This window comes from Ornithodoros turicata, chromosome 5, assembly GCF_037126465.1.
Source record: "Ornithodoros turicata isolate Travis chromosome 5, ASM3712646v1, whole genome shotgun sequence".
Taxonomy (NCBI): Eukaryota; Metazoa; Arthropoda; class Arachnida; order Ixodida; family Argasidae; genus Ornithodoros; species Ornithodoros turicata.
In genome coordinates this window covers 41637652-41653775 of record NC_088205.1, presented here as the reverse complement: position 1 = coordinate 41653775, position 16124 = coordinate 41637652, and the positions used below count along the sequence as shown (strand labels likewise).

At 43.6% G+C, this 16124-nt stretch overlaps 1 pseudogene; it reads right to left on the bottom strand.

The window, feature by feature from the left end:
• Positions 1–3486: 3486 nt before the first annotated feature.
• LOC135395161 (uncharacterized) lies at positions 3487–4496 on the bottom strand (annotated as a pseudogene).
• Positions 4497–16124: the final 11628 nt, after the last annotated feature.

Here is a 16124-nt window from a genome sequence, read left to right as displayed (position 1 = left end):
AGATTCCACTGGTGGTTTCTTTCTGCTAATGTTGGACATTCTTAACTTCGTGTTGTAACGCACGCTGCCGGCTGATTTCTGAAAAACAAAACAGCTGCGTTAATCATTAACAAAGATTGGAAATTAACATATCTTCAGCGAGCAACTGTATAACAGCATTGAGCTTGCAACAGATAGAAAAGAAGTAGAACGCAGTGATTTACCACGCAACACCATTTCTTTCCTCTGCACCGCATCCGTTCATTCAGTAACACCTCATGACACCACTGGCTTCCAGCCAATGAACAAACCGACATTTTTTTCCATCTTTGCTGATGTAGAGTTGTCCAACACATGCTTCAACACACCTCTCGCCACGATGCTGCATTCATCAAATGTGAGTCGATGTGGCTTTTACAGTTCAGTGGCATTACCGCTTGAGACATGTTTGACTCTCCTCAGTGTGGCCACTGCGGTGCTCTAGAGGATCTAGAGCACACTATTTTTCATTGCCCACACTACCAACTGTTGAGTTTGGGAAGATTGAGACTCACGATGGACTCGAACTTTATGCTTTCTGGACTACATATGTCTGTTCTGCAAGAAGGGACACGCCCGACTGGCGCATCAGCGTGAACCCCGAAACCAGAGAACACGCGTCGCACCTGGCTGAATCATACACCACGCAACAATTCGCCTCTCCAAGTTCCTGTAGGTGGCGCTGTACAATTCCAATATGGGGGTCGGGTACCGAGTGTTGCGAGTGCTGACGCCTCCGGGATGGATAATATCGCCGAATTTGAGAACGATTTCGGCATCCTGGCACGAAAACGCTATCGCTTTGCGAAATATTCACGTTTATGGATGTTTCCATAAACTCCAGGACTTTTGTGGAAGGAGAGAGGATACTAAACTCGCGGCATATCGTGGTGTGCGGAAGGAAGGCCAGCACGTCTGGGGCGGCGTCGACAACGATAGTAGGGCTTTGCCTTTCAACAAGTGCACTAAAAGGGAATCCCCACGTTGTGAGTGCAGTACTGGAAAACGCAGATAACGGGTTCAAAATATATCAGGCTTCTTGACCTGGGCAGGAAATTCCGAGAAATGTAAACACATCATGGGAGTTCTTCTCAGATGCAACAGGTGAGTTCTTTCGTTCGTTAGTCGTCTACTCATTGTTGTTCTATATTGTTTTTTGTACTGATACCAATGGTTTGGGAATTTGGCAGGGATGGTGTGTTGAACCTGCCTGCTCTAAGCGCCACTGATGTGGAGTGCGCCTGGAAGAAAAAACCTGGGAAAGAGCTGTACGGAGAGAAAGTACGCCGCTTGACGTACTGCCACATTAGTCAGGCTCCTCCTCCATTTACTGTGTCTCTTCCGAGTCTGAGGACTTACTTCAGGACATCATAGAATCTTGTCCAGAGTCGGCACTTTCAAGGCACAGGTGAGATGCGTTTTTGTGTCTGATACACATTACTTGAATGCCTTTCATCATGACAGTGATGTAGTTCTGAGAATTTTCTTTTCTGTCAGTCACTTAATCTGCTGCGTGTCTCTTTCCAGCAAGAGACGGAGGCTCACCTCAGTGACCACGTAAGACAGAACACTTTTGAAAGAATTCTGTCTGCCTGTATTTAAGCATTTACACATGTATTGTGTTTTACAGTGCTCCGGCATTAAGCCATATCTGCGAGGACAAACATGGAATAGTTGCTCATTCCAGTGAGGGTGAGCTGATGGTGCGGCTGGAGCATATCCTTGTACCGGGCGTAGCAGGCAAGGATGAAACTTTTTATCAGTCCACCACTGTCATCACAAGCAGTGAGGCAGAGAGCTATTGTGCATCACGCATCACAACAAGCAACGCTGGCTGCAATGCAGGAAGACAAGGATAACAGGTACATATGCTGCTGATCACTTAATATTTCATCTGCACATAAATCTGAAGCAATTCAGATGGAGACAAACAAGACGACAATGATAAAGATCATTAGGGAACCTTTTTGACTCTTCCATACAGGGATGTAAGCTGTCTAACACCAAACCTAAATTATGAAGGAAATATGTTTTAACAGTATGGATGTTTAAAATTTTCTTATTTAAAGAACCATTTTCTCTGCTTTTGTCTCACTTTCCATTTCTGAACTTCACCGTCAAAATGCTATTAAATTAAATGAGTAGTTTGTGGAGCGTCTGTAACTTCAAGTAGCTGTACTCATACACCAACTGGACCACTCAACAACCTGATCAAAATGTTTTGCCTCTCACTGTTGCAGGGTTTGCAGGGTGAGATGGACAAATAATGTAGAGCCCCTTAATGTTAGTGAAATTTGCATTTCCCAATGACTGGGGGTATGTTTTAGGGCAAGGTGCAAAGGGGCATTGTCTGGTCAACTAGACAGCTAAGATAAACTTGGTTCTTTGTGCCGCAGGATGGCATTTGTACTTCCCGGTGACTAAAGACACTCATGTAGGGCAAGATGCAAACAGTGTTGTCCTTCGTTTCCTGTTTCGGTGTCGTACTCCCACGCTTCAACATACTTCCAACAAATGGAGGTCGACAATCCGTGTTTTCAACGGATGGAGCGTAGTCAGCGTTCTGAAGTGTTCACAGTCATTTGTGAATATTATTAGTTGCGAATATATTAACTGTGCTCAATTTGTGAAACTTTGGGGGCATTAAATCAAAATGTTCCACAGTACTACTATTTTGTATATCAGTCCTCACAATGTCAGCTCTTAAAGATGATGGCATTTCATTTTGGTCATCATAAATTCACTTAATTCTTTATTTTCCCCAGGCACAACATCTTACAGATTGTACACCTACAAAGGTTCAGAGTGGAAAAAGAAAACTGCTGCCACTCTCCTGTCAAGCTTTGCAGGAAATGCTAACACAAGGTATGGCAACCAAATGGAACAAAGGGCAAGAGAGGTATACATGGAACAAACGAACAGTACAGTTGTGGAGTGCGGCTTGGTGGTGCCTGCAAAGAACCCTTGGATAGGATATACACCGGACGGGATTGTAATGAATTGCGGGAAGCCTGAGAAGCTCCTGGAGATCAAGTCGCCCATCATCGGCAAGAGCAAGACAGCTTTAGAATCAGCCAGGTCCTCTCCATGTATCGTGGAAGTGAATGATAACTTGTCATTGAGAAACGGCACACGTACTACGGTCAAGTACAGCTTGGTATGGCTGTCCTCAACCTTCCTTCATGTGACTTTGTTATATTCTCTAGTTATGATAACTCTGTGCATATCATCAATGTGCCATTTGAACCAGATTTTATGTGGAAGGTGTTATCCAAGCTGAAAGCAACATACTTCCTTAACATACTTCCTGTGTTGAGGGAGAATGCAGAGCAATGCACTTAGTTTAATGAAGCAGACAGTCTGCTTCGGAACAAAATAAGATAATAAACATCTAGATGAATCTACTTTTTCTATTGTCAAGCAATCTTCAACACATACCACCTTTGAACACATTTATTGGTACACATATCACAGTAACTTGTCATCCGCTAAAATGGGAAATGATGCATTGGTCAACCCAGCAGCGATGGTAACAATGTCATCAACATAGGGAACCATGTGCCATGGCAGTTTGGAGCTTAATATTTTGAACAACTTGATACGTTGGATGGCACGTTCTACGTGCACACGGGCAGCAGCAATCTTTTTTGTTTGCAGAGCTTCCTCTTTTGAGAACTGCTGCTTTTGCCGCAGAAATGGTGGTCGTACCAGTTTTATAGAATGGTTCGTGCAGATGTCTTCAATCAGGAATCCTTTATCAACCATGATCTGGTCAATACCGGGAGTTAGAGAGTGAACTAAACCACTTTGCTCGAAGATGGCCTTATCTGATGCACGGCCTCCATAACCTTACTTATATACGTTATCAAGCCAGCAGGGGAAACACCTATCATATACTTCACTGTTTGCGTTGATTTATAAAATGAGTACATGTTCAGTGCACACTTCAGACACTTTGGCAAGGCCACTGCTACCTCAGTACAGTCCAGCACCACTCTCACACTGGGGAATTGCTCGAAACAGATCGGTAGATTGTTTTGTATCTCCTCTTGCGTAGGCCACGGTATCGCACATTTGAGAAGGAGTGCCAAGGCTTGAATTGTTGATTTCACACAAGCTCCACATGTGGTTGGTGAACACCCAAAAATGCGTGACAAGAAACTGAAAGATAAGCTATGTTTCATGACTAGCATAGTTATAACTATTCGATCCCTTGAAGAAAACATAGCCCTTGCTGTGCTCTTTTTTTCTAACGCTGCAGCAAGAGTATCCAGCAGTTTCATGGTTGGCATTCCTAAGAGCGCACGTATGTTGTGTGGCTTCACCAGGTCGGAGAACCGAAAACCAAAGTCTCCTGACGTCACCTGGATACATTTGTTGTGGACAAGTCTGGTCGCAGAATATGAGTTGAGTTCTTCCATGACAGCTGCTGCTTCTTGATCAGAATGTGGCTCCACTTCCTCCTGTCCCACTGCCTCAGTAACCTGTGCATGAAATAGTAAAGTACTGAGAAAACAATAACGTCATCATGAATGATGTCCTTACACATTCTTGTGGTTGGCACATATTCTTTTGTGTGCACTTTTCCTTCGCATTTGTCCTGGCGGCGATACGCTCTGCCCTCTGCTTCTTTATCTGTTTTCTTCTCGTGTCACTTTCAAAGTCGTAAGAAGAGGAGACAGGAAGTGCTTCGGATGGCACAGCTGTCTTTTTTAGCTTCCGGCGCGTAGCAGGCAGATCTGTAATGAATTACGTTGAGGTTCTACACCCACGGAAGCCCAAAGTGTCCAGCATTTCAAGCAATGCATGAAGTAATCGTGTATATAACACGCTGAAATCGCAGGGCGGGCACAAACCGAAAGCGCGCGAAATTATTTATCAGAAAATCACTTACGAGGAAAAAAGTAGTCTTGCGGCTTGAAATGTGCAGAACACACTGTCATTGAACCAGTCACTGGCTTCCCAATCCGCAGTACCCGAATCCATTCCCGGTGTCTGTCAATTTGAGCACCGTTATGGCAGATGCGTTGTCCTGGGCGGGGAACTGGTGAAACGACAGTTCTCTGCATTTGTCGGCTGAGTTTGTGCACTGAGGGACACAGCAGTATCGCCTACACACCGATGTTGTCACTTTTGGAAAGAACTTCATATCACACCCTGAGGGCACGGCAGCGTTTCATAAGCGGCAGCACCACACGCGAATAGCGGAGCGGAGTGGAGCGCGGAGCACTCGTTAGGCTGCTTCGCACGGCGGCCGCCAGGTGGACACGGGACATTTGGAGAGGCGAATACACAACGCCAACCTTCCTGAACCGCACTCTTCGGGTCTCTTAGTCAGCTGGACTCTCGCCCTTCCAACCACCAAAGCTCTTTTGACCTTTCTGGGTACCATGGGACTTTGATGAAGGCGCTCATTATTTCATTTCTCACATCACCACCAGCAATGGGAAAGAGTATCACCCCTGGCGATGAACCTCCCCATTCATCATAAAGTTGCTTATGTAAAAAACAGTTTCTACGTAGTTATGTACCAACTTGCCCAAATCTCTGCCAAAGTTGCTCGTTTGTTTCACTGTATACCCCGTGCAGGGGGGAGATACTTTGTCGTTTCAGTTGGGGAAAAATATGTTTGCAATGACCACCGTGGCAATGACACATAGAGCCCCAGACCACAGACCAAAGTCCCCAGAACAGTGTTGCCACACCTACAGATTTATCATGAGATCTACCTACTTTTTGAAAAATCTACAGAGATTTCTGAAAATCTCATGATTTTTTTGCTCCAACGAATGAGTCAGTCGACCCAGTGTTACGCATCAGTGCACGAAACGACAACGACGAAAAACGTACAGCAGAATGCGGGACTGACTGTGTTATACCGACAATTTTTTAGAATATTTTCCACAGTTAATTTGATGAAAACGAAGGGAAGATACAGCCTCTCGACGACCACTATAACTGGCTTCCTGCACACAAAATGCATGCAGCTTGACCCAAAAGCATGCTTTTGGGTCAAGCTGCTTCGCCTTCGCCGTTGACAAGGATTTGATCCGTCGATCACGAAACTGGCGGAGCTCGCCAGAGGAGAAGGACGTGTACAGCGATTGAACCATTGGCGAGCCTCAACGCTAAATCAGTTTTCTTGAGTGTTTGTGTGTGCGTTACCAGTTGTGTGCGCCTCACAGACTTGACTGGCTTTGAAGTGAAACCACAACGTTTATAATTCACGTCACGCTTTCATTATGCCTGTGGAAATAATGTATCGCGCTTTGCGAGAGGGCGTTGCGAGTATGCATAGTATGTGAGTATGTGCGTAGTATGCAGCGAGAGGGCAATGCGGCAGTATGACAGCACGCTCACTGATGTATCGTCTGTTTGTTATACAGGTACTGATGTCGCTGTGCTGCAACACCTTTCCGGGAGGAAGTCCATTTGCAACTGTGCACATAATTCCAGCTACTAACGCCGACGGTGTGAGCTACGATGTTACGCCAAAGCTACAGTCAACCTTGCTGTGTCCTGATTTTCCACGCCAGAATGTTATCTTCATCTACGCCCCCGCACTATCTACTGTGACGTCATCGGAAGACACGTTAAAAGCATCAGAGCTTCCCCAGTCTGACAGCACGCTCACTGATGTATCCTCTGTTTGTTATACAGGTTGGTAAGCGTAACTACCATTGCTACTCCAGTAATGACTTGTGTTTGATACTGCTGCCGTGCCCTCAAGTTTGCATCGCATTTTATGTCAATATCTCAGAGATGCTCCTCATGTTGTCGGGCGACGTCGAATCTAACCCCGGGCCAACGATTGAGGAACAGCTTTCGCTCCTGATTAGTGGTCAACGGGAGATAACCAAACGGATCGAGTCTGTGAGTGAAAGTAATAGGAAACTTGAAGCCGTTATCAGTGGATAAGTCAATCTAGTTTAGAAAGTAAGATTGAGAGCCTGGCCAGCAATATAGCTACAATTGAGGCTACCGTAGATATGTTAAGTGGAGGCCAAGCTGTCGTGAGTGAGTGTGTGTCTGACATTGCCAGTTTTAAACACAGAATTTCAACAGAAAGTTGATGACCTTGAACAACCTTATCGTTCACCAGAAGAGGAAGGCCAATCTGAGGACAACCTAAAAATAAAAGTGCTCAACGAAATTTTCCAAAATAAGCTTAACGTTACGGTTTCCTCAGTTGAACGTATACACCGATTGGGTAGGCGGTCTTCAAGTAAACCTCGTCCTGTCATACTAAGAGTTTTTGCGAGAAAACTGAGGTGTTGCGTAATGCAAGTAAGCTTAAAAACACGAAGCTGTTCATTACGGAAGACTTCTCTAGCAGAATTAGGGCAACAAGGAAATTGTTATGGGACAGCGCTCGCGATGAAAGGTCACGAGGTGCTAAAGTACGGTCGAGTTATGACAAGTTGTACATAGATGGTGTGTTGTACGTTTGGGACTATGCTTCTGGTCAGCGACGCAAAGCAACCTCTGTAAAGGATGCACCACTGACCAGTACTAATAAAGCTTGACTTAATGGAAAGACTGGTTCTGATAAATTTCGGGTTCTTAATCTAAATGCCAGAAGCATGGTGAACAAAATAGTAGACATAGAAAGTTTGTCTCATGATCCGGATGTGCTCATTGTTACGGAGACTTGGCTTCACAGTGATAATGAAATAATTCCACCCAACTATACTGTTGTTCGTAAGGATAGATCCTCTAGATGCGTCGCTGTTGTCCTAAAAAAAAATATTGAGTACATTGTGCTGCCGGTTGATGTCGAAATGGTTTGGGTGAAGCTTGCTTGTAGGTGGCTTTTACAGGCATATCCGTTCTGAATAAGCTGTCTGATTATATAAACACTCACGCTGCCCGCCATCCCTATGTAATCCTTGGTGGTGACTTTAACTTGCCCAACATTGACTGGTCTGCTCTCGCTGCGTTGACCAACTCTCGTTCAATTTACTCCAGCTCGTTAAGGAGCCTACGAGAACGCAGGGCACTACCTCGTCAATATTGGATTTCATGTTTGTATCAAACAAGATATTTACTAGAGAAGCAGAATGCAGCATCCTTGAAGGCATATCGGACCACAGGATGGTACTGTTAGAATTTGGGACCCTTCACCAAAAACGGACTTTTCTAGGGCAGACGACAATAGTGTAATTGATGAGCTTTCAACTTCTTTGATACCTTCAGTGCCCTAGCAATTTCATCTGTGTCAGTCAACTCCCTGTGGGACCTCTTTAAACTTTCTGGATTTCGCTAAAGCATTCGACAGAGTCTCTCACAGGAAATTATTATTAAAATTGAAGGAAATTGTAAGCGATGAACTCTTTACCTGGCTTTCCAACTACCTTGACAAAGAAAACAATTTGTCCATGCGAATAACGCCGACTCGTCCTTCGTACACATCCGGTGTTCCCCAGGGTTCGGTCCTGGGTCCTTTGTTGTTTTTAATTTTTATAAATGATGTTGGTATGGGTATCGATGTTAAAATGAACTTTTTTGCCGATGACTGTGTATTGCATAAGGAGATTAATAGCGGTGATGACTGTGCATGTTTAAATAATTGTTTGCAGAAAATGGTGTGAGACATGGCAGTTACCTCTTAACATAAATAAGTGTGTGGTCATGAGTGTCACTCGCAAAAGGAAACCGCTCAGTGAATCTCTCAAGGGTCTCCGAATACAAATACCTGGGCGTTTTTCTTACATCAGACCTGCGCTGGAATAAGCACATCCAATACATAACAAAGAAGGCTAACAAGAAATTATGGTTCTTAAAACGTCATTTTCGTGAATGCACAGCTCATACTAAGTTAACGGCATTCAAAACATTAGTTTGTCCTATTCTGGAATATAGTGATATTGTTTGGGACCCGTACACCATTGCGAATATTCGACTACTTGAATCCGTTCAAAGGAGAGCTTTATTTTTAAGTCGTACCATCGTCTCACTTCAGTTACTCCTCTTTACGCACGGAGTGGCTTAATACCGCTGGAAGAGCGTAGAAAGACCCATAGGCTCCAGTTTCTTTTTCATGTACTCAATGGTCAATATCGAATCAATCATCAGGACTATATCAGTCCACACGCACCTAGATCAACACGGCTAAGCCGCGCACTCAAACCATTCCAGTGCAGGACTGACTGCTTTAAATATTCCTTCTTTCCTCGAACCATCGAAGAATGGAATTCTTTGTCATCTGCTCAGGTCTCACACCGCTCTGTCACTGCATTTGTGAAAGGCTTAAACGCAGTTACATGATGTGACATATGTGTCTTGTTGTAAATTATTTTGGACTTTCTCTGCCCCTCCTACTTGGACCCTTTCAGGGTTTGTAGTATTTTATAAATAAATAAAATTTATTGTTTTTGTTGTCCATGAATTGCGATCCTCGCTCACCATTGTGATAGTGGAACGAGTGAGAGAATTGTTCCTACTACACGCGATTCTTGCGTTAGTTGCCACAGCTCATGTGAATATACACATGTCAAAATATTAAAATCAACGTGCAGTGGCACTTTTTTCTATTGTTGCTGAGTTGAACACGCGACATCGCAAACCGAAAGTTCCAACGCGCAATGCCGCCGCAGCAATAAATTCCGACTGTGGTCTTCAGCAGTGGAACGAAATAAACCCTTGAATTTAGAGACGCAGGCAGACATTCCAGATTTGAAGACAAAACGTTCAAGAAGCTGAGTTTGAATGGCTACAGATTTTTAGCTCTATCTACAGATTTTTCGGACTCGGATCTACAGATATAAGTTTGTTTTACGTGTGGCAACACTGCCCCAGAATCGCGTCCCCGTGGTTACCATTATGGATAAGCCACTGTTTGAACATTTGCACAGAGCTGTGGACGGACTGCGTGCAGTTAGGTCCGGCTCGTGACCTCGTGACAATTTCACTCGTAATTGCATTATCGATCCACAACATTAGCGCCTGAAGACATCCGTAAACTTACTCAGATTGTTTGTAGTCCGCACAACTCTTGTAACGAAGCAATGGGAGAACAGCCAACACAGCAGCACTGTCACGCAACCACGCACGAAACCGCCAATGCTGCGTTCCAGAACTCACGCGGGTCGCGTACACTTGGCCTTCGGGAGAGGAAAATCAGTTGCGCTGCGCATGCGCTAGAAGTGATGTGTGTCACGTGTCTTTCTTTGCCGCCGCCTTGCAGTCCAGTGTTAAGCATGGTTTTACGTGAGAAAATCAGTGTTTAAGAAGGTCACACTCCAGAATAACGAGTCTTTATGCAATTCTGTGTGGTATTCAGCATGTATCTTTCAATTATTCATTAATTTAATTAAGTTAGAGGCGTAAATAACTACGCGTATGAATACTAGGAAAACAACGCTTCAGAGGTTCGGCCGTTCGGCTACTATTGGGGACGAGGCTATTAGAGAAAATGGAGTAACGACGGAGCTGTATGGTGTTGCGTGATGTGCTGCATGAAAAGGATAATCACTGCAAGCTCTAATAAAGCATATGTTTCTTCTGCCGATTTCGTCAGGTATTTTTCAGACGTGTAACGACTTGGTGTGCTAACACGCGCGTGTAACTTATGAAGGAATTCATTGGTGAAGTGACATTGATGCAGTCGTAGCCTGTTTTGGACAGGCAATCGGGTAGCGAAAAATGTCCACGATAGGCAACATATAAAACGTACCGCAAAACTGCTGTGTCGACCATTTGTCACGACGGTAATCACGTACATCACAGTAAACATCATGGAAACGTCTCTTGCTTTCCTCGGCCTACGAAGAACCGCTAATGTTATTTTGATAAGCGCCGCGAAAAGTGGTTTAGCAAGGTAAAACTGTGCGGGAACGCCGTCACATGAGGGATGTGTTTAATTAAATCACAGTGAGAGATAGCAAAGGAATGTTACTGGTCATGTAGAAAGCAGATCTCGTTCACCAACATATCAATGGATTGTTTAAATAGTGTTCCTGTCAATGGACAACTGACGTTTTCGCCCCGTCTATACTGAGAAATGTTGGCCCAGAGCTTGGTTTCTGGATGCCACAAAACACTTCTCGCCAGTGTAGTGCACTGTGACTCAATGGGGCATTTACAGCTCAGTGTCATTACCACATGAGGCAAGTTGGCTCTCTCAGGTGCTGTCACTGCAGCGCTGTAGAAGATCCAGAGTATATTCTTTGTCATTGCCCACACTACTGAGCTTTCCAAACGGGTGTACCCTGTTACCCACTCTTAATAATAAAACTTTTGAAATCCACGCTAAGAAATCCACCCTTCAAGTTCCAATCCTTCAATCAACTGTCAAAATAAATCACAATGGGTCTATGCAGTCCAGTGTTAAGCATGGTTTTACGTGAGAAAATCAGTGTTGAAGAAGGTCACACTCCAGAATAACGAGTCTTTATGCAATTCTGTGTGGTATTCAGCATGTATCTTTCAATTATTCATTAATTTAATTAAGTTAGAGGCGTAAATAACTACGCGTATGAATACTAGGAAAACAACGCTTCAGAGGTTCGGCCGTTCGGCTACTATTGGGGACGAGGCTATTAGAGAAAATGGAGTAACGACGGAGCTGTATGGTGTTGCGTGATGTGCTGCATGAAAAGGATAATCACTGCAAGCTCTAATAAAGCATATGTTTCTTCTGCCGATTTCGTCAGGTATTTTTCAGACGTGTAACGACTTGGTGTGCTAACACGCGCGTGTAACTTATGAAGGAATTCATTGGTGAAGTGACATTGATGCAGTCGTAGCTGTTTTGGACAGGCAATCTGGTAGCGAAAAATGTCCACGATAGGAAAACGTACCGTAAAACTGCTGTGTCGACCATTTGTCACGACGGTAATCACGTACATCACGGTAAACATCATGGAAACGTCTCTTGCTTTCCTCGGCCTCGGCCTACGAAGAGCCGCTAATGTTATGTTTGATAAGCGCCGCGAAAAGTGGTTTAGCAAGGTAAAATTGTGCCGGGAACGCCGTCACATGAGGGATGTGTTTAATTAAATCACAGTGAAAGATAGCAAAGGAATTGTTACTGGTCATGTAGAAAGCAGATCTCGTTCACCAACATATCAATGGATTGTTTAAATAGTGTTCCTGTCAATGGACAACTGACGTTTTCGTCCCGTCTATACTGAGAAATGTTGGCCCAGAGCTTGGTTTCTGGATGCCACAAAACACTTCTCGCCAATGTGGTGCACTGTGACTCAATGGGGCATTTACAGCTCAGTGTCATTACCACATGAGGCAAGTTGGCTCTCTCAGGTGCTGTCACTGCAGTGCTGTAGAAGATCCAGAGTATATTCTTTGTCATTGCCCACACTACTGAGCTTTCCAAACTGCCATTTTGAGATCTCAATAATCTGGACTCCTGCCCCTCTCTCTAAAATTTCTTGGCCTATAGCTAAATCGAGCCAACGAATGCCTGCTCTCGAAGCTCTTTTGGCAATTTTGGACTCCATGGGACATTATTTCCTTCCTCACACCACAAGCAACTATGGGGTAGAGTACCGCCCCAGGCAATGAAACTCTGTCCATCTCAAAATAAAGTTGATGAACAGCATCTGCAACTTCTGTGAGGTGGTTTCAACCACTCTTATAACTACATGATACAGACAAAATACAGAAACCGACACTTCCTCAGGTAGGACCTAAGAAAGCGTGGACCTCCATGCGAAACCTTGTACAAATTAAACTTAAACAAAAATCTTCAGTGTCGGTTTCTGTATTTTGTTTATGCGATCTACAGGACTTCACTCCCCTCTTCATATATCAACCACATGTATGTGTAACCTAGGAATGCTGGTATGTGGGTGGAGTGACTAGTTTGCCACAGTACCACAAATAGGAACACAAATGGCTGATAAATCTGCTACAGAATGTGGGCCAAGATGATGAGCACTTGGAATCATCATAGTTTTCAATACCATGCAGAGTAGTAGAGTAGAGTACCCTCAAATTTTGTATTACTTTTTCTGAATTACTTATAATTATGCAGCAGCTACATAGGCAGCAGTTAAAATGCTACTCAGAATTGCCAAAACTTCATGCTAGCACTCAATTCTTTTTACAAACTTTGGTTTGTGATGTGATGAATGTTTCAGTGACTTCCATAGGCCCGGTTTCACCAACTCTGGTTAACTGAACCAATATCAAGGGTTGCCAGTCCTCAAACAGACACTTCTTTTTTTCCATCGGTGATGTGGTGAAGCAGATAGTTTAATGACAGTTCATCTTAGTTCAGATGCTGAAAAGGTTGGTGAAACTGGGTCATTATGTAGCCTTTGTGTTCTGGTGCTGTGCAATGGTTTTTCGAGGGATTCGAACTACAAAAAAGGTTAGTAATAAAAAAAATTCTTGGCATACCTACCTACCTACATATATGTCCTGGACAGCATGTAAGAAACTCAACAGAATATAAATGTCATCATGACATTGGTAGACAGACTGATACCGAAACAAATCGGAAGGGGAGGGCTGGGTTCCACGAATGGGCACTTGTTCACTGCCTCCTCTTGAAAGAAAAGTAGGACCGAAAGTCGCGTGCTCTGTCAAAGACCACCATAATCCCCTCAAGACCGTGCCTTTTTGATGCGAACTCGTCCCCCCTAGCTTTGAGCGTAGCTCAACTGCACCAAATTGGTGGCACTGTTGAACAGTATGATGTCATTTGTTTTTATGATGGACAGTATGATGTCATTTGTACCGTTTCTAAGGCACTTTGTACAAGGGTTTTGTATGCCAGCAGTGTACTGTCTGCGAAAGGTAGTTTCCGTGTCCACTTCAAGAACACAATTTTTTTAAGAGGCTTAGAGGATGCGTAACTAATGTGTGATTCCCACTAAATATCAGAAGAGAGGTGCACACTTAAATACCTGAAACCCTCAACTCAATTAATTGTAGGATCAAAATTACGTGGGAATATATTGAGGTTTGTCTCGTTCACAAAAGACATCATTGCACACTCTGCAAAGTGCATCGGTAGTTGCCATGGCCTACATCAATCATAGATACTGCAAACCACTCATTGAGCATAGTCAGTCCGCGGTACGCAAAGTGAAAAGCGTCATTGCCCATTGTGAACATGGCCATGCAACAGTGCTTGCGGCTTCGCATTTCTCACTAGTTTCTTTCATCACTTTGTTATGAGATGACTAATGCTTTGCCAATTCAACACTTGGAACTTTGGAACAACGTTGCAAAGCATATGTACTCGTATGCACTTCCTATAATCGCTCCAGGAGTATTTCTTCCGTAACATATCTCAGCAAAGCAGTATGTCATGTAGGTAACACAATTTTGGCACAGTATTTGCTTGATATGTCCAACAAGCAGAGATATCAAATCTTTGTGCCAAAATGGTGTGCCACGTGTCCGTGTAAAGACGTGTCGCATCTTGATGTTGAATGCAAGAAGTTAATGTTTGACAACATATATGTCATGGGTTAAATAGAGCAGTATATCATACACATCAGAAGAATGCCAACACTTCAGTGCTTTACGTTTACCTGTTATTCCAATGTTTACTCTCCCTTCTACTGGAATTATGTATTTCAGAATCATTTTTGTATTACTGAATTTTAATTTGGCAATCCTTTCACATGTCTTGTGATAGACAGGTTACCAATGTAAGCAGTGTTTACGTGCCTCTCACAACCTGCATCTTTATGCAAAAGTACTCCAAAAGCCGGGAGACGACATAACTAGACAAAAAAAGTAGAGAACTCCAACTTAACATAACAAAATAACAAGGTTTACTCAGACGTTTCATCCGTCATGCGACGGACATCATCAGTGCCAAACTGAATGAGCGATTGCACAACCGGTCATTATTTAAGGAGATGGGAGTATTGTTCGGGGAAGGGCCACGGTTTTTCTTAAAAACCGAGGGGTCACTGCGTATGTTCCGAGACTCTAGAAGCTTCCTGTGTCCCCATCTTTGTTCTCTCTTGTTATGTTAAGTTGGAGTTCTCTACTTTTTTGTCTGCATTTTTATGTCTGAGGGTGTTTTTGTGACAAGAGGGCAAGGGTGCCGGCAACATGGCACATGTTCACAAAAATGCAGAACCAGAGACACACACACAAAAAAAAAGTATAGCATAACACAGTCCCAATCATTTTGTCGTGTCCTTTTTGATGTGTCGTCTGTTCTACAGTTTTTTCTTTTTTTTTTCGTGTGTAGTTTCTGGATTTTAAGCCCAGGAGCAGTTGCTGTAGAGGATGCTGAGAACATGTGAAGCATAGATTTTCTCATTCTCACATTATGCTGTAAGCAGTGTGAAATACAACCCAAAAGGAATTTAATGAGAGACAACTTGTCATCAAGATCAGTGTGGGAACATTGCAAAGGAAAAATAATTCTGAACCATAATGGATTTCTATCCTATTTAATGGTGCAGTAGCAGATGAAAGTAATCAAAATAATATTAAAGAAGCAACCGTGCAAATTATCAGACAAACAGTGAAGCTGGCTGCAGTACACTACAATGTGTCACATGTAACAATATCAGTGTTTCCAAAACTGACACATAAACCTTAGGGAGGCCGCAATAGTCAAAGCGGGGGTTACACCAGTTGGCGAAAAGAAAAAGCAGATGAAATGAACGCAATATGCGACAAAACCAAGGAAACTATCACGCTACAACTGCAATATATTGAAGTTGTTTTTAAAAAATAGAAGTTAGTTCAGCGCACAGATATCAGCTGTCGAACACACAGCCATCCCGAAAACTATGCCCATCTTCGTTGATGCACCCACGAATCCACAGGAAGACCGCCGAGGCTTTCCCACTCGGATTAAGTATCTGTACCTTGAACTGTGAACAGTTTGGTGTACACTCCAGAAAACGAGAACAGCTGATTGCCGATTTCATGGGCGCGGCCATGCGAGCCGACAAGGACAGTTCAACAGAGGAGCAATTTGAACGCGAATGTGGCGCTAGTGGTAGGCGCAACAATTTGCACTTCATACGACGTAAAGTGACCAAAAATTAAGCAGCGAGGATGCGTGCTTGCTCATTTGTGATTATTTGGGCCTGTAATCCACATCACGGTTCAGAAAAGCTGCTAAAAATGCCGATGACTGGCACAAGAAAAACGAGTTTGCAATG